Raw genomic sequence first — 21,059 nt, 5'->3', positions numbered from 1 at the left:
CTAGATACTACATCAATAAAACCCAATGACAGCACAGCAGAAGAAATGTCAGAAAGGGAGTTCAGAATGTACGTAATTAAAACGATCAGGGAAGCTAATGAGGAGATGAAAGAGCAAATGCAGGCATTGAAGGAGGAGATGAAAGAGCAAATGCAGGCATTAAATGATCGCACCAATCAACAGTTAAAAGACCAAATACGGGAAGCAAGAGATCATTTCAATAAAGAGTTAGAGATACTGAAAAAAAACCAAACTGAAATCCTTGAAATGAAGGAAACAATAAACCAAGTTAAAAACTCCATAGAAAGCATAACCAATAGGATAGAACACCTGGAAGACAGAACCTCAGACATTGAAGACAAAATATTTAACCTTGAAAACAAAGTGGAACAAACAGAGAAGATGGTAAGAAATCATGAACAGAATCTCCAAGAACTATGGGATATCATGAAAAGGCCAAATTTGAGAATTATTGGGATTGAGGAAGGCTTAGAGAAACAAACCAAAGGAATGAACAATCTATTCAATGAAATAATAACAGAAAATTTCCCAAATCTGAAGAATGAAATGGAAAACCAAGTACAAGAGGCTTATAGAACTCCAAACATACAAAATTACAACAGACCCACACCAAGGCACATTATTATGAAAATACCTAACATACAAAATAAAGACAGAATTTTAAAGGCCGCGAGAGAAAAGAATCAAATTACATTCAGAGGGAAACCAATAAGAATATCAGCAGATTTTTCAATCCAGACCCTAAAAGCTAGAAGGGCCTGGAACAACATATACCAAGCCCTGAAAGAAAATGGATGCCAACCAAGAATCTTATACCCAGCAAAACTTACCTTCAAATTTGACGATGAAATAAGATCCTTCCATGATAAACAAAAGCTAAAGGAATTTACAAAAAGAAAGCCAGCATTACAGAACATTCTCAGCAAAATATTCCATGAGGAAGAGATGAAAAACAACGATGCAAATCAGCAACAGGAGGCGCTAGCCTAAAGGAATAGCCAAATAAAGGAGAAACCAAATCATGTCAAAAACAAATATGAGTCAATTGACTGGGAATACAAATCATATCACAATAATAACCCTGAATGTTAATGGCCTGAATTCATCAATCAAAAGACACAGACTGGCAGATTGGATTAAAAAGAAAAATCCAACAATATGCTGCCTGCAAGAGACTCATCTCATAGAAAGAGACACCCATAGACTAAAGGTGAAAGGATGGGGAAAAACATACCATGCACACGGACACAGCAAAAAAGCTGGAGTATCCATCCTCATCTCAGATAATGTGGACTTCAAACCAAAACTAGTCAGAAGGGATAAAGAAGGACATTACATGCTGCTTAAGGGAAGCATAAATCAGCAAGACATAACAATCATAAATATCTATGCCCCGAACATTGGCTCATCCACGTACGTCAAACAAATCCTTCTCAATTCCAGAAATCAAATAGACCACAACACAATCATACTAGGCGATTTTAACACACCTCTCTCACCACTGGATAGATCGTCCAAACAAAAATTGAATAAAGAAACTATAGATCTCAACAACACAATCAGCAATTTAGACTTAACGGACATATATAGAATATACCATCCAACAAAGAATGAATACACTTTCTTCTCAGCAGCACATGGATCCTTCTCTAAAATAGACCATATTTTATGCCACAAAGCTACTGTTAGTAAATACAAGAAGATAGAGATACTACCTTGTACTCTATCAGATCATAATGGATTGAAATTAGAAATAAATGACAGAATAAAAAACAGAAACTTCTCCAATACCTGGAGACTAAATAATACACTATTATATGATGAATGGATAACAGAAGACATCAGAGGGAAATAAAAAAATTCTTAGAAGTAAACGAAAACAAAGACACATCATATCAAAATCTCTGGGACACTATGAAAGCAGTACTTAGAGGAAGATTTATTTCATGGGGTGCATTCAAAAAAAGAAGTAGAAATCAACAAATAAACGACTTAACACTACAGCTCAAAGCACTAGAAAAAGAAGAGCAGACCAATACCAAAAGTAGTAGAAGACAGGAAATAGTTAAAATCAGAGCCGAAATCAACGAAATCGAAACAAAAGAAACAATCGGAAAAATTAATAAAATAAATAGTTGGTTCTTTGAAAAAATAAATAAAATTGATAAACCCTTAGCCACACTAACAAAGAGAAAGAGGGAGAAAACTCAAATTACTAAAATTCGGAATGAACAAGGAAACATCACAACAGACACGAGTGAAATACAAAACATAATTAGAAGCTATTTCGAAAATCTATACTCCAACAAAACAGAAAACCTCGAAGACATCAACAAATTTCTAGAGACATATGAACTACCTAAACTGAACGAGGAGGACATACACAACTTAAATAAACCAATTTCAAGCAATGAAATAGAAGAGGTCATCAAAAGCCTACCAACAAAGAAAAGTCCAGGACCAGATGGGTTCTCAGCCAAGTTCTACAAAAGCTTTAAAGAAGAGCTCATTCCAATACTCCTCAAATTATTCCATGAAATAGAAGAGGAGGGAACCCTCCCAAACTCGTTCTATGAAGCCAATATCACCCTGATACATAAACCAGACAGAGACACATCAAGGAAAGAAAATTTCAGACCAATATCCTTAATGAACATCGATGCAAAAATTCTCAACAAAATTTTAGCAAATCGCATACAAATATATATTAAAAAGATAGTGCACCACGATCAAGTGGGTTTTATCCCAGGGATGCAAGGTTGGTTCAACATTCGGAAATCAATAAATGTCATTCACCATATCAACAGACTTAAAGTTAAGAATCACATGATTATTTCAATAGATGCAGAAAAAGCATTTGATAAAATACAGCATCCCTTCATGCTCAAAACACTAGAAAAAATTGGGGTAGTGGGAACATTCCTAAACATTATAAAGGCCATCTACGCTAAGCCCATGGCTAATATCATTCTAAATGGTGAAAAACTGAAAGCGTTCCCCCTAAAAACTGGAACAAGGCAGGGATGCCCTCTTTCACCGCTTCTATTCAACATCGTCCTTGAGACTCTAGCCAGAGCAATCAGACAAACCAAAGAAATTAAAGGGATACGAATAGGAAAAGAAGAACTCAAACTATCCCTGTTCGCTGATGACATGATTATATATTTAGAGGAACCTGGAAATTCCACCAGAAAACTTTTAGAACTCATAAGTGAATTCAGTAGAGTAGCAGGTTACAAGATCAATGCTCATAAATCCAATGCATTTTTATACATAAGTGATGAATCTTCAGAAAGAGAAATTAGGAAAACTACCCCATTCACAATAGCATCGAAAAAAATAAAATACTTGGGAATCAATCTCACAAAAGAGGTGAAAGACCTCTACAATGAGAACTACAGAACACTAAAGAAAGAAATTCAAGAAAACCTTAGAAGATGGAAAGATCTCCCATGTTCCTGGATAGGCAGAATTAATATCGTCAAAATGGCTATACTACCTAAAGTGCTATACAGATTCAATGCAATTCCAATTAAAATCCCAGTGATGTACCTTGCAGAAATAGAGCAAGCAATTATGAAATTCATCTGGAAGAATAAAAAACCTAGAATAGCTAAAGCAATCCTCAGTAGCAAGAGCGAAGCAGGGGGTATTGCAATACCAGATCTTCAACTCTACTACAAAGCAATAGTAACAAAAACGGCATGGTATTGGTACCAAAATAGACAGGTAGATCAATGGTACAGAATAGAGGACATGGACACAAACCCAAATAAATACAATTTTCTCATACTAGACAAAGGTTCCACCAATATGCAATGGAGAAAAGATAGCCTCTTCAACAAATGGTGCTGGGAAAACTGGAAAACCATATGCAACAGAATGAAATTAAACCCCTATCTCTCACCCTACACAAAACTCAACTCAAAATGGATCAAGGACCTCGGAATCAGACCAGAGACCCTGCATCTTATAGAAGAAAAAGTAGGTCCAAATCTTCAACTTGTTGGCTCAGGATCAGATTTCCTTAACAGGACTCCCATAGCACAAGAAATAAAAGCAAGAATCAACAACTGGGATAGATTCAAACTAAAAAGCTTTCTCTCAGCAAAGGAAACTATCAGAAATGTGAAGAGAGAGCCTACAGAGTGGGAGAATATCTTTGCCAACCATACCTCAGATAGAGCGCTAATTTCCAGAATCTATAAAGAACTCAAAAAACTCTACACGAAGAATACAAATAATCCAATCAACAAATGGGCTAAGGAAATGAACAGACACTTCACAGAAGAAGATGTACAAGTAATCAACAGATATATGAAAAAATGTTCAACATCCCTAGTAATAAGGGAAATGCAAATCAAAACTACCCTAAGATTTCATCTCACCCCAATTAGAATGGCGATTATCAAGAATACAAGCAACAATAGGTGTTGGCGAGGATGTGGTGAAAAAGGAACACTCATACATTGCTGGTGGGGTTGCAAATTAGTGCAGCCACTCTGGAAAGCAGTGTGGAGATTCCTCAGAAAGCTTGGAATGGAAACACCATTTGACCCAGCTATCCCACTCCTTGGCCTATACCCAAAGGACTTAAAATCAGCATACTACAGAGATACAGCCACATCAATGTTCATTGCTGCTCAATTCACCATAGCCAGATTGTGGAACCAACCTAGATGCCCTTCAGTTGATGAATGGATAAAGAAACTGTGGCATATTTATACAATGGAATATTACTCCGCAATGAAGAATGATAAAATTATGGCATTTGTAGGCAAATGGTCGAAATTGGAGAATATCATGCTAAGTGAGATAAGCCAATCTCAAAAAACTAAAGGACGAATGATCTCGCTGATAAGCGGATGAGGTCATATAATGGGGGGTGGGACGGGCTAGCATTAGGTTTAGGGTTAGGTTTAGAGTTAGGCTAAGAGAGCGGTAAGAATGAAGGAAAGAAGGACTGTGTAGAGGGAAAAGAGGGGTGGGAGGGGTGGGAGGGGTGGGAGGGGTAGGAGGGGTGGGCGGGAGGGGAAAAATATAATAAACATCATTACCCTATGTAAACGTAAAAAAAAAAATAAAAAAAAAGAAAAAAAAAAAGAAAAAAAAATACAAGTCACTTAAAAATAAAAACGAACACCCCTTTTGGTTTCAGCTCTGATGATGTAAAGAGCTTGAAAATCGTCACATTCTTACACCAAAGAGCTTGAAACTGTAAAATCAATGATTCTATTCAACTTATTGAAGTGGTAAGGTCACAGGGCAATGCATGATTTGGAAATCTGGAAATTGTGGCAACTGCAGAGAGTCACATCCAATATCTGATCACTGGGGCAGAATCCCCTGGAGTTATATTCCAGCTAAAAACACTTAACTGGTAATTTCAGCAAATAATAGAGGCTTAGTGTAGATTAGTGTCTAATGAGGAGATCCAAGGGGTTGCCCTCTTAGGCCCTCAACTTTTATGGATTTGTCTGTCTGAGCTGCCCCAGTTTCTAGGGTAATGGGTAAAGAAAGACCTCCTTTGGACAGTGGTAGCAGAGACAGGGTAACAATTTTGGAGTTCACCCAGAATATTCTCAATAAGAAAGTCCTAATTTTCAGAGAAAAAGAATCTAGTTGAGATTTATTCCACCTTGGGGAAGGAAACTTCTTTGACAGGTGCTCACAACAGCATTCCTGTCTTGCATAAAGGCAAAGGAGGAGTAGAGATGCAAAGCACTTCTGAAAATTATAACCTAGGAACACGATAACTGAAAGACTGAGCTAAAAATGTGCTTATAAAACACCTTCCCCCTCCTGCAGCCCCATTTTATGCCATAACCACAGGACTCCAATATAATAAGAGGTACAGTTGAAAAACCTACAAGTTACACATTATTTAAGGAGTGCATAAGGAATCCCAAAGGAAACAGGGAAGGCAAAATAAGGACACTAGAAGAATTTTAACAAAACTCAATTTCTACCCACAGTAATAAAATCTCAAAATGAAAAGTTTATCTCAATTCTTATTATCCAATAACTATATCTGACTTTCAGCAAAACAAGAAGTATGCTATAAAGCAAGAAAATTCAAAGTGTCTGAAGGAACGAAGCAAGAATCAGGACCAAAGGTAGACGCAGCAGATATTTTAGAATTATTAAATCAAAAATTTAAAATAAATAAGCTTAACGTGCTAAGAGCAATAATGAAAAAAAAAACAAGAGAAAGAAATGGATAGTGTGAGTAGGATGCTTTAGACATTAGTAAATATAAAGAAATGCTAGAAATCAAACTACTTTAACAGAAATAAAGAAGGAATTTGGTGATCTCATCTGTAGAAAAATGTGGTGGAGCATGTAAGCAGCAGATTTTGTGATATGTAGATAGTAATTTCTGAAACTGATAATACTAAAAACAAAACACAAAGCAAATTAAACAGAAAATCCACACAGAGGGAAAAACTTAAAAGCTAGCAACATATGCTTCATAGAAATGAAGGATAAAAAGGAAAGAAGTAAAAATAGCCAAGAATTTTTCAAATTTAAAAACTGGCATGAAACCACAGATGCAGCATATTCTGAGAAAACAAGCAGGATATAAAACAAAAATTCTCATAGTGATATCAAATTTAGACTACATAAATGAAAGACAAAAAGTCTAGAAGGGATATAGAATCATATTAAATACAGAAAAACAATTATAAGACTGTCAGCAGACTTCTCAATAGAAAACAGGAGAGCAATACATTTAATCATTTGAACAAAGCACTGATCTAGAATTCTTTATCCAGAGACATTTTATTCAAGAGTGAATAAAAAATAATTTCTCTGCTAAACAAATTTGAACAAATTCATTGCTAAAACATTGTGCCATGAAAGAAATTTTAAGTTTTTCCAAGAGAAAAAAATAAAAAGTTCAGAATATAGCTAATTAAAATTAGAGTAAGAATATTGGAAAGAAATAAACGAAATAGCTTATTTTTCTTTGTCTTATTGATATATCTAAAACATAACTGTTAAAATACTGTTAATAACTCTGTCTTATATAAATATGTTTATGGGAAGTGAGGTCAATGGCATCTATGACCTAAGGGAAGAGAGGGAGTAATGAGGGCACGTTTGCTTATGTATGCTGAGTGAAATGATACGGTGGTATTCCAAAGTGAATTTAGTTTAGTTACAACAGGTATTGAAAACTACATGGAAATAACCAGTATTTTAAAAGAGTTGTAAGAAGAAGATAGATAAAATAGAACCATAAAAGCTATTAACAAACAGGACAGAGGGGAAAAGCAAGCAAACCTTTTTGAGTGAAATAAATAGAAAAGAACTAAATATAGTAGACATTAATCCAATTATACTAATAATCACTTTAAATATGAAAGCAGTAAATGAACTAATTAAGTGATTGAAATTAATTCAGTGGATAAAAATAAGACTCAACTATGAAATTCACTTAAATGTAATCAGAATACAAGTAAAAGAATGGAAAAAGATTCATAACTCTAATACTAAAAAAGATAAACCTGGAGGAGTTCTATTAATTGGAGATAAGACTGACTTCAAAGAAAGGAAAATTATCACTGAGAAAGAGACATTTCATAATGATAAAGGAGTTAAACATCAAAGAAGACATAATCCTTAACATGTACATACCTAAAAATAGAGTCAAATATGTGAAAATAAACCTAAAAGAACTAAAATAAGTATTAAATTCATTATTTTAGAGATGTCAATACTCTTTTTTCAGTAATTGATATTTATGAATTGTTAAGAATGATTGATGATTCATAGATGGATAAGTCAGTAATGTCGAAGTCAATATAAGGGCGGGGTTGTGGCTCGGTAGTAGACTGCTCCCCTACCATGTGTGGGGCCCTGGGTTCAATCCTCAGCACCACATAAAAAATAAATAAAAAAATAAAGGTATTCTGTCCACCTACAACTAAAAAACAAAATATTTTTTAAAAAGTTAATATAAATCACACTCAGTCAACTTGATCTAATTAATTTATAGAACATTCCTTCCAATAATAGAAGAATGAGCAGTCTCTCAGTCTTATAAAAGAACATTCATTAAGACTGCATTCTTTTGATGTAAAGGTACATATCAGCAAATTTAAAACAACATAAGACACATATTAACAAATCTAAAAGAATGTAATTACATGACATATGTTCTTAAATGACATTAGAAATAAACTATAAGTCAATAGTACAAAATCCTTAAATATTTGAAGATTAAGCAAAGCAGTTCTATATAAAACATTGGTCAAGCTGAAAGTGATGGTGCATACCTGCAGTCATAGCCATTCAAGAGGCTGGGCAGGAGGATTGAAAGTGTGAGGCAAACCTTAGCAATTTACTAAAAGCCTGTCCTAAAATAAATAATAAAAAAAGAGAGCTGGAGATATGGTTCGGTGCTATTAGCACCCCTGGATTCAATCCCCAATACAACATTAAAACAAAAAATTATAAACAACAAAATGTGGGTCAAAAAGAAGTTTCAGGAGAAATTATATGTAGTTTTATACATATACATACACACACAAAAATTACGTATATATTTACAAAATGAAAATAGAAAATAATGAAAATTAAGAAATAATCTAGATTTTATAAAAATAAAAAATTTCTTCTCTGTAAAAAAATACTATTAAGAGAATGAAAAGAAAGGGCACAAACTGGTAGAAAATATTTGCAAAATACATATCTGATAAAGAAATCATATCAACATACAGACAGTCCCTGACTTTTAATGGTGGTTTGCCTTATCACTGTTTGACTTTGCAATGGGTTTATGGGAATGAAACCTCATTGAAAGTGGAAGAGTATCTGGGCTTACAATAGTTCCACTTATAATTTTTATATTTTAATAATGTATTAATTATAATTATAATTATAATAATTCATAATTATTAAATACATGATTATAAAAAGGGAATTTATTAGATCGGCTTACATGACCAGAAGCTGGATAGTCCACAATGGCTGTCTGCAGGCTGGAGACCCCACAGAACCAGTAGCTGGACAATCCAAGAAGCAGAAGGCCCAGAACAAGAAGGATCAACAGTGCTACCCTAGTCGGAGACCAAGGCTTCCACTACCTGGAGAATGAATCACTGACAGAGTCTGCTTTGAAAGAGTGAAGAAGGGAGAGTTCAATATCTTCAGATGATAGAAGCAACAATCAAGAACCCATACAAGAAGGGCCGAGCTTGCATCGGCATCTGCTTCCTTGTTCTTCCAAATTTTTTTGCATCTAAGCCACCATCCTATTTGGTGGTGCTGCCCATGCTTAGGGAGGTCTCCTCTTCAGTTCACTATAGCATATTCCAATCATTCATAGACACACCCTCATTGACACACCCAGAAGCCTCTTGATCATCGGCATCTCTTAACCCAATCAAGTTGACAATTCAAATTAACCATTACACATGCACAGATGAGATTTCAGTAAACTGGGTAAATTTTCTGAGCCTTGAGAGTCTGGATCACCAGGAATCCTAGGTTTCAATTGTCTTTGAGTAATAAAAATATTTTGCCTAACTTGTTTTGTGATTCTTCTGTCTTACTGTACTCGGAAAGTAGTAGAATTTGTAGCCCATGTTAGAGTGGGCTAAAGTAGTGACCATGAACATACTTCCATATGTAGATTTTTGAATGCACAGTAAGCCTACTTTGCATCCAAAAAGCTACATATGAATACTATGTAAGCTTCATTTATCTTCATCAAAAAGTGAAGACATGCCCCAACACTCAGTATTCGTGTGAAATTTGAGTACAAGTTTACAAGAAGGGAAGCAGAAAACTTAAGATGCCAGCAAAAAATAAACACTAACAAAACCTGCCACTAATTAAATTGCTGATGGAATCAGTTTTGCTCCTCTTCTGTTTGACTATGAGCTTATGGAGAAAAATAGCTGATATTGTTGTTCATATTGAAATAATTGCTTCTCTTGAATTAAAAGCTTCTTAAACAATTCTCCTAACCTATATCTAACTTCTTAAATCACTATTCAATAATGTGTGTTGCTTGGTTTACACAGCTTCTGAGTGCATAATACAATTAATTCAAGCAAGGCTCTAAACCAGTGAGATTTTTTTTTGTTACTGTTGTTAATATGAGATTAAAGCCTGGAAATGATTGTTACTGTGAGAATCATTGAGTGTCATTTATTTTATTAAATCATAGCATAGATTTGAAGGCATGGAAGAAAAATCCTTCCATTTCCTCTTACACATTGCCATTTTTTCATTTCAGTTATTTTCTAAATGTGATTTGATATTCACTCTGTATTAAATACTATGAATCACATTTCATGATTGCATTTGTCATAAAATCTTCTACCATCAAAATTTCAAGTATATTAGAGCATTATTAGATTATCACTTTTAACATTTTTAATCATTGCCTGTAGTTATCTGCCAAATACTACTTAATTCTTTCCTACTTTATCAAAGATGAAGATGTGATTATGAATACTGTTTTATAATTTACATCCTAAAATAAATATGTTGAGCTAATGTTATGTATTAACTGTTGTGATGACCACTGAAATAAAGATTTTATGCAAAAAATGTAAATTGTCCAAATGTTTAATTTCCTCATACCTAGAAGTCCCTAATGCGATGTGAGAATGCAATGTCCCTAATGCAATGAGTTGAAGGAATTGAATTCAAACCAAAGAATTAGTGAAATACATCAAACATTCAAAAAGTACAAAACATATGATATACATAGTTTATGAAATCACACAGGGCCAATGTGTTTTAGCCTTTTGTAATCACTGCATGGTGCCATATTTTTTATATCTACACTCCTTTACACTTAGAGGTCACCACTACCTTAAATGAGATGTTTATCATTTTCGTTCTTGATTTTAAATTTCTCACATATGTATATGTGTTTGTATAAAAATAAGTTAAATTTAATGGTCTAGTTTAGACTTTCTATGAAGGCACCATGCATTGTATTTATTTATAAAGTTTAAAATTGGGTCTCCTGCTTATAGTAGCTTCTTTCAAATATTGATATAAGAACACAAATTTTTTACTAATCTATACACAGTTTTAAAAATGACTATCAAGTTAGGTAAAGCAACTAAAGGACAGAGAGTTTATTATTAATTCATTGCATTGCACAGAAAAAATGAGCAAAACAGAGCTGGTAGAACAAATAAGGTAGATCTATGTGGTGATGTAGATTTTCCAGGTAGGGATCTATGAGAACGCAAAACACAGATGTATTAGCGTGTTCTCTGTGTGTGTTGTCTGTCTATACCACAGACTGAGTGAGCTATAATGAAAAGGGCTTCACTTTGGTTCAAGTATAAAGGTCCACACTTGAGGGACTACCTCTGTTATGGCCTCCTTACTGGCAGTCCCAAGATGGTGCAGGACATCAGATGGGAAGAAATGTGACTGTCTAAGTTCATGTATATGTTTGTATGTTCATGTCTTCTGGTTCAATCCCACTTCTTATGAATGATGGGTGTGTCACTCTAATCCTAATCCTAATACCTTCCCCAAGGCCCATCTTTACATCACAGTTGAATTATGTTTTACCCTCTTAATGTCTCACAAAGGGGATTATGTTTCAACACATGAATCCTTGGGATGCACATTCTCACAATATCTGGATGGAAGCAATTGAAGAGTATGTATGGTATGCCAATGTGTATGTAAAAGTGTCACTTTATAATTAAACAACATAGTATATATGCCCAACAATGTATAGAATATATTGTCTACTTTAAAAATTAAACAGTGTTATCATTCTTTCTGTATTCTTTTGTAATATTTTATTTTACAAAAATAATTTACAAAAATTATATTTTTGCCATCATCAATGTTGATATTTAAATATCAGTGTATTTATTTTTATTATAGAATGGTATTCTATCTGCAAAAATCTATTGTGATTTATTATTTCCTTTTTCAGCATATTATTTTTGTTTGGAGGTTTGTTTTGTTCACTATTGTAGAGAATATTCTTACATATTCTCTCATGCATTTTTGGAGAGTTTCTCATAAAAGTATGGCATGCATTAGCAAAATATATAGTTCTCCAACTTTGTTACATTTATTTAAATTACTCACCATGGTAGTGAATAAAGTTTGTGTATAACAGATCACCACAGTTACATCATTAATGTTGTATATCATTAAAAATTTTCCCTGTCCATTCTAGAAGATCACGTTTCCTATATAGATGGTACACTGATTTCTTAATTGTCTTAATTATTTTAATTGTTCTTTTGGATTCCAGGTCTTAATTATTAGGATTCAGTAGTTGGTATAATAATAAATACAAATGTTGTTATATTCTCTAATGTCACAATGCATATAATAGTAAGGACAAAAAGAGAAGGGTAGTTAATACAGGCAGTTAAATATGTAATGTTTCAAAAGTTAATATATTTTTTTCTTTTTATTAGAGCATTTTTGTTACATAGTGATTGGGTTCATTTTGATAGTCACACAAATACAGAATTTGATTTACCCCATTTCATTCCATATCCCCCTGGGCCACTTTTGCTTTCCTCCTGCCTCCCCCTCTTCTTCTTTACTGGTCTTTTATTTGTTTATTTATTCACTTTTGATCAGTGCTTTATAGAAAATAAAAATGGAACTCACTGCACTATATCTATACATGTGTACAATGTAATTTTGTTAAATTGATTCTGCATTTCCTCCTCTTTCTGATCTTTTTTCTACCCCACTGATCTTCCTTATATCTTTGAGATATCTAATGCTCCCATTATTTTGCTCTAGCTTCTGCATATGAAAGAAAATATTCAACTCATGATTTTCTGAGTCTGGCTTATTTCACTTAGCATAATGTCCTCCATTTCCATCTATTTACTGGTAAATATGGTAATCTCACTCTTCTTGATGACTGAACAAAATTCCATTGCAAGTATGTATCTTTGTGTGTGTGTATATATATATACATATATTTTCTTTATCCATTCATCTGTTGATGGGCACCTAAGCTGGTTCTATAATTTAGCTATTGTGAATTGTGTTGCTATAAACATTGGTGTGGCTGTATCACTTCAGTATGCTGATTTTATGAGTTCACATCCTAAAATAATTACACAAACAAAAATATGTTTCGATCAAATGAAATAACTGGGTCATATGATGGTTCCATTCCTAGTTTGTTTGGAGAATCTCCATAATACTTTCCAGAGTGATTGCACTAATTTGAAGTCACACCAAAAATATGTGAATGTACTTTTCCCCCCACATCCTAGCCAACTTTTATTATTATTTGTATTCTTGATAATTGCCATTGTGACTAGAGTGAGATGAAATCTTACTATAGTTTTGATTTCCCTTTCAAATATTGAACATTTTTTTCACATTTTTTTTGCCACTTGTGCTTATTCTTTAGAGAAATGTCTGTTTGGTTCTTTTGGTCATTTACTGATTGGGTTTTTTAGGGTCTTTTTGGTGTTACACATTTTGAGATCTTTATCATTCTGGATATTAATCACCGAATAGAGGAGTAGCTGGCAAAGTAGATTACAGGTTGTCACTTCACACTCTTAATTGTTTCTTTTGCTATTCAGAGCTTTGAACTGGATGACATCCCACTTATTGAGTCTTAGTTTTAATTTTTGAACTTGAGGGTCTTGTTAAAGAAGTCAATGCCTGCACAAATATGATTGATTTTTTCCCAAGTGTTTGAGGTATGAGCTTATTGCAAACAGAGATTGTTTCCTTCTTCTTTTCCCCCTTATATCCCTTATTTTTTTCTCTTTTCTGATTACTCTGACTAGAATTTCAACCAATATTGAATAGGAGGAATAAAAGTAGACATTCTTCTCTTGTCTTGATTTTAGAGAAAATGCTTCTAAAGTTTCTCGGTTCAGTATGATGATGACTTTGTTTTTTGTAATACATAACCTTTATAATGTTGGGATAATTTTCTTCCATTCCTAGTATCTCCAAAGATTTAACATTCATGGGTCCCAAGTTTATCAAAGGCTTTTTCTGCATCTATTGAGATGATCATACGGTTATTCTTAATTCTATTTATGTGTGGAATTACTTTTATGATTTTTGTATGGTAAAACAATCTTACATCCCCTGGGTGAAGCATACTTGATTATGGTATATTTATTTCTTGATGAATTTTTGAATTTGGTTTGCTAATATTTAATTAATGATTTTTTTCATCTATTTTCATCAGTTATATTGGTCTCTAATATTCTTTCCTTAATGAGATTATTTTTCTACTTTTGGTACTGTGGTTAAACTGACTTCATAAAACATATTTGTGTGTGCTCCCTTTCTTTCAATTTCATGCATAATTTGAGAAAGATATATTCGTTTTTATTTAAAGGTCTGGTAGAACTTAAATGAGAGTCCATCTGGTGCTAGACTTTTATTGGTTGGAAGATTTTTAATAATTTTTTTGATTTCACTAATAATTATTGGTCTATTTTGTTTTTTTTATATTTTTTATATTTTCCTGGTTCAATTAAGGCAAGTCACATGTATCTAGGAATTAGTAAAGATCTTCTAGAGTCTCCAATTTGTTGAATAATTTCGTTTTTTTAAAAAAATATTATTTTATTATTTTTTTATCCATTGTACAAAAACGGGGTATAACTTTTCATTTCTCTGGTTGGACAGGTTGTAGAGTCACACTGTTTGTGTAATCATACATGTACATAGGGTACCGATGTTTGTCTCATTCTATTATCTTTTCTTCACCCCATCTCCTCCCCAGCCCTCATTTCCCTCTACACAACCCATTATTCCTCCATTCTTCATTTACCTCTAATCTACTTATCAAAGAAATCATTTGGTCTTTGAATTTTGGGGCATGACTTATTTAACTTAGTATGATATTCTCCAACTCCATCCATTTACCCACAAATGCCATAATTTTATTCTTCTTTATGTATGAATAATATTCCATTGTATATATATACCACAGTTGCTTTATCCATTCATCTACTGAAGGGCATCTAGTTGGTTCCACAATCTAGTTATTGTGAATTGAGGGGCTATAAACATTTATGTGGCTGCATTACTGTAGTATGCTGATTTTAAGTCCTTTGGGTATAGGCCAAGTAGTGGGATAGATGGGTCAAATGCTTGTTCCAATCCAAGTTTTCTGAGGAATATTCATACTGCTTTCCAGAGTGGCTGCATCATTTGCAACCAAACCAGCAATGTATGAGTGCACCTTTTTCCCCACATCCTCGCCAACACCTATTGTTGCTTGTATTCTTGATAATAGTCATTCTAATTGGGTGAGATGGAATCTTAGGGTAGTTTTGATTTGCATTTCTCTTATTACTAGAGATGTTGAACATTTTTTCATATATCTGTTGATTGCTTTTATATTGTCTTCTGTGAAGTGTCTGCTCAGTTCCTTAGCCCATTTATTGATTGGGTTATTTGTATTTTTGGTGTAAAGTTTTGAGTTCTTTATAAATTCTGGAGATTAGTGTTTTATCTAAAGTATGTGTGGCAAAGATTTTCTCTCACTCTGTAATCTCTCTCTTCACATTGTTGATTGTTTCCTTTGCTGAGAAAAAGCTTTTTAGTTTGAATCTGTCCCAATTATTGTTTCCTGCTTTTATTTCTTGTGCTTTGATAGTCTTGTTAAGGAAGTGTGATCCTAAGCCAACATGATGAAGATTTGGGCCTACTTTTTCTTTTATTTGGTACAGGGTATCTGGTCTAACTCCTAGGTCCTTGATCCATTTTGAGTTGAGTTTGGTAGGGTAAAGAAAACCTTAGAAGATGCAAAGATCCCCTATGTTGTTGGATAGGCAGAATTAATATTGTCAAAATGGCCATATTAACAAAAGGGCTATACAGATTCAATGCAATTCCAATTAAAATCCCAATGATGTACCTCATAGAAATAGAGAAAGTAATCATGAAATTCATTTGGAAGAATAAGAGACCCAGAATAGCTAAAGCAATCCTTAGCAGGAAAAATGAAGCAGGAGGTGTCACAATTACAGCACTTAAACTATACTACTGAGCTATAGTAACAAAAATGGCATGGTATTGGCATCAAAATGGACAGGTAGACCAATGGTACAGAATAGAGGACACAGAGACAAATGCACATAAATACCATTATCTCATACTAGATAAAGGCACCAAAAACATACAATGGAGAAAAGATAGCCTCTTCAACAAATGGTGCTGGGAAAACTGGAAATCCATACACAGTAAAATGAAATCAAAATAATTTCTAATGGTCATCTGAATTTCAGAAGTGTTGGTGGTTGTATCTTCTTTTACATCTCAAGTTGTGTTTATTTGAGTCTTTTCTTTCTTTTTGTTTGTTAGTTTGGATAAGGGTTCATCAACCTTATTTATTTTTCCAATTAACTAACTGTTCATTGACTTGGTTCTGTATAAGGTTTCTTCATTCTCAATTTCATTAATTTTAACTCTGATAATAATTATCTTTTAATATTCTTATTTTTTTAATTATTTGAATTATTTTTTTCTTCCTTTTCTAGAGCCTTGGCTTGTAATTGGGACCCTTTGGGAGTTTTAATATAGGTGCTCAATTCTATAAAATTTTGTGTTTGAACTGCTTTCATATTGTTCCAGATTTTGACTTGTTGTATCTCTGTTCTCATTTTTTTAAAGAATTTCTTTGTTTTCTTGTAAGATTATTTTTCACTTAAAAGAGAATTGTTCAGTCTCCATATGTTTACATGGTCTCTATAATTGTTATTGTTTTTTATTTCTAGCTTTATTCTATTATGATCTGATAGGATGCACTAGATTATTTTTATATATGGTAAGAGTTACATTGTGACCTAAAATATGGTCCTTTTTGGAAAAGGTTCCATGAAATGCTAAGAAAAAAGCAAATTCAGTTGTTTTGGTGTAAAATACTCTATAGTTTTCTATCATATCCATTTTATTTATGTTATTATATAGGTCAGAAATATCTTTATTGATTTTATGTTTAAATGATATGTCTAATGGTGATAAGATTATGCTGAAATAACCCAGTATTTTTGCATTGCTATCTAAGATTTAATGCTAAGAAGTATTTTTTATGTAATTATGTGCAATGACATTGGAGAATGTATATTTAATTTCATTGTATCTTCTCATTGGATTGTTCCCTTTACCATTGTCAGTTGCCTTTTTTTGCTCTTTTGTTTAATTTTTGCTTGAAATCTGCTTTGCCAGATGTAAGAATAGCTATCCTGTGTGTTTTCAGACTCCATTCACATGAAAAAAAAATTTTTTTTTTCTATTGTTTTACTTTCAGCATCTGGTGTCTTTACCTATAAGATGAGTCTTCTGCAAACACCATATATTTGGATCTTATTTTTTAAGTTAATTCTGATAATCAATGCTTTTTTAATTGGGGAGTTGAGAAACCATTTACATTCAATGTTATTAAGAATAGATGTTTGTTGTTTCCATGTCATTTCAGTTAGTTTGTTATAATTAATTGTCTTGATTTTCATTAAGTTGATTGATCTTCTAGTGATAGTCATATATTTGGGGATTTGGGGGTTTGTTTTTGAGTTCCCTACATGCAGTATATCTTTAATAATTCTTTGTAGTGCTAGTTTTTTGGTCATGAATTCTTTCAGTTTGTCATTGTCAAGTAAAGTTTTTGTTTGAACATCATTTTTGAAAGATAGCTTTGCCAGGTACAGCATGCTTGACAAGCAATTGTCTTTGGTTAGAACTTGGGATATCTTATTCCCAGCCCTTCTTGATATTAGGGTCTGAATTAAGAAGTCAGAAGTGAGACTTCTTGGTTTGCCTCTTAATGTAACCTGATGCTTTTCTGTTGCAGCTTTTAATATTCTTTCTTTATTTTCTTTATTAGATATTTTCATTATGAAGTGTCCTTGGGAGAAGTTTTGTATTAACCTTGTCTGTTTGTTCATTCTGTTTGTGAATGTGTGTCTCATTTCTAATATGGGGAAATTTTTTCTGTTACTATCTCATCAAAGATGTTCTTAATTCTTTAAACTTTATCTCCATGTTATCTTTTATCCCATAGATGCTCAGGTTTGTCTCCTTGATGTTGTTCCAGATTTCTTGTATATTTTCAAAAGGGTCTCTTTCCCCCTTTATTGCATTCTGGGTATTCAAGTTTATATACCCTGTCTTCATGACCTGGAGTTCAATTTTCTCCACAATCTAATTGTTTGGTGTTGCTTACAAGAGAAATTTTAATTTGATTCATTGTGTCTTTCATTTCCAGGAGTACTTATTGGTTTTCTTTTATTACCTTTATTTTTTTATGATAAAGGTCTTTCATCTTCTGTATTTTCTAATTCATTACTTAACTTTTCTTTTACTTCACTAAACATTTTAATAATCATATTTTATTGACTTTCTCTAAAATTTTATCTACTTTATATCTGTTGAATCCTTTCTTGGGAATATTATAAATTTTGGGGATGAATCATTTGCCTGTTTCCTCATGTTTTAGAGGTCTTGAGCTTATGCATCAATTGGTATATCCCCTTCCTTCTTTTTCATGTGTTTCTTTTGGGATGTAGTTATCTTTTTTTGTTCTGAGACTTCGGTTTGTATTTGTTGGAAGAGTAGATGTCCAGGAGTGGAACATGACGTCCCCCTTTGTTTGTTCCTCCTGAAATTCTGGTTGTTGGTTTGAGGATTTTGTCTCCCCGATTCTATATATTGAAAGATTTATGAGATTCAGGTCAGACTAGATTTTGTATGGGGTGGGATTCACTGTTGTTTGACTAAGTTATGAGATCTGATTTGCAGCTTAATCACTACTCAGTGATCTTGGAGTTTCACAATCATTTTCCATTCTCTCTTAGAGGAAGGAGATTTGGGAATAACACTAATGTCAGGAAGAGGTGTACAGCTTTAAGATAAATATCTGGTGCTTACTTGAACATTTATAACACTAAGTGTCACCTATGTATAAATGGTTGAGTTAACATGAACAACAGCAATAAGTAACCATGAACTAGATCAGGCTTCAAATAGAAAGTGTCTGCTATATCAACAACTTTATTAATATTCACAACAATATGGAAGGATAAGAAAAATATAAACTGTATAAATCTACCAGATAGTGAGATTACAGTTTCTAAAGTGAAGAGAAAATAAGACTGGAAGGCAAGAGAAAGTTTTAAATACTTAAAAAATAAACAGAGACAAGGCAAGAGATAGGTAGCAGATAAAGGCTCTAAAGGAGTAAATAACTAAAGTTAATAAAATAACAAAAGAAATGAAGAGGAAAATTTGGCTATTAGTAGATGAAAAGAGTAAGGAAGGAAAAACAGGTGGAACAAAAACCAAGATATGAACAAATGTAATATCAAAATAACTCAAATGCACATAGAATTTTCCCCCACCTAAGTTAAACAAAGGTAAATTTTAAAAAATGGACGAAGAAGAAAACAACTAAAATTGAACTAAAATTATATGAAACAGTTTATTTCAAACCTCTCCATGTAGTGAGAACACGTACACACGCACACACACACACACACAAATCGCACAACCACACAGAGTGGAAAAAAGTAAATAAATAAAATTAAAAAAAAAAAAACTCTTACAAATTAAAAAGAGTAAAACATGAAAGTGAATGCTGAAGAAAAAAAAAAAGAAAAAATATAATGAGAAATATTGGGCTTGTTTCCACTCCTATGGTCCAAACTGTTGATCAAGATGAATTTTCATTCTTTGTATTTATTTTTGGGCTTTGCAATCCTTAGGTCAAGGGCTGGGGGGTTCTTAAGTGCAACACCTTTGTGTTTCTCACCTAGTTTCCAATCATTGTGGCTAGGAACCAAAGCTCGCTGTAGTAGCTCTCAGCTTCCTGTTTCCCACCATTGGGTGAGATAGACCGTGGGATGCTCATAAATTGTGTACTCTTGTACTGAGTGTGGTGCAGAGTTCTAAATTGGAAGTTGAAGAAGTTGGAATTTATTCTTGACTGACATTTGGAACTCTGTTGATGGGTATTTGTGTTTGATCCATGAGCCCTGTTCCTGAGGAGATGCAGATCTAGGTTGGATGTCTGTGTCTCAGGGGCATCTCAAAATTCTCACTTTTAGGGTGAAGAGTCTAAACCTTCACAGGTTTTACATTCAACACTATGAATATGAATTATCGATCATCAGACCCACACTACAGAAGCTCCTCTCTAGACATTATTGGCTTATTTCTAATTGCTTCTATGAAATGCCAACAATAATGGGGGCTCTGTATTCTCAGATTCTGAAACCTGTATTCCCTAGGAGCAATTCTGTTTGTGCCTATTTCAGTGACACTGGTCCCAGCACACTCTGAGGCACACAATAGGCAACTTCTGGGTCAAGTTGTCAATCTCCATTATGAGTTCCCTTTTTCCTGCTTCTGCTTTAAGCTGTGAATGCTTATCAAGCATCCCATTCTAGTGACCTCTGTTCCTGTGAACTAAGTCAAGCAATTTCGGTTGCTTTTCACTCAACAACTTCTCTTACCTAATTTGGATCTATTAGGATCGACATTCCTCTCTCTATTTCATGGGTTCCCCTAAGCCAAATATCTTTTTCTGCCATGCTTTCCTTTCTCTGGCTATGCACTCTTATCCCTCAGCAGCTGTGGCTGTTGCTGCCTTGGCTAATCAAGTTGGAGTATCTCAGCATAATATTTGTAATATTATGTTCAAAGTTTCTTACTTTCTATCTCTTTCTAGTTTCAAAAAATTCTACAGAATTGAAATTTAGTGAGTTGCCTTAGTTACCAAACTCACTGATAAGCAATCTTCTCATTTTCTAAGTCTATAGCTAAGGGAATGATAGCAAGTATATCCTTCCCTAATTCACCATTTACTTCCTCTTATATTTCCTCAAATTAATGAAAGATCTGAAGTTATTCATGCATTATTTAAGGAAATGGAATGTGTCATTCAGAAACAGAAACTTAAGAATTTAAAAAATTGCCTCCTTGCCGAGGTCCAGCCCTAGCAGGTGTCAGAGGTCCTAGGTGGATGAGAGGCATCGGCGTGGTGGAGAAAGAGCAGACAGAGACACCAAGTGTTCTGAGGCTGAGTCTGA

The sequence above is a fragment of the Sciurus carolinensis genome, chromosome 10 (assembly GCF_902686445.1).
Source record: "Sciurus carolinensis chromosome 10, mSciCar1.2, whole genome shotgun sequence".
Lineage (NCBI taxonomy): Eukaryota > Metazoa > Chordata > Mammalia > Rodentia > Sciuridae > Sciurus > Sciurus carolinensis.
Note: the sequence above shows the minus strand (reverse complement) of the source record.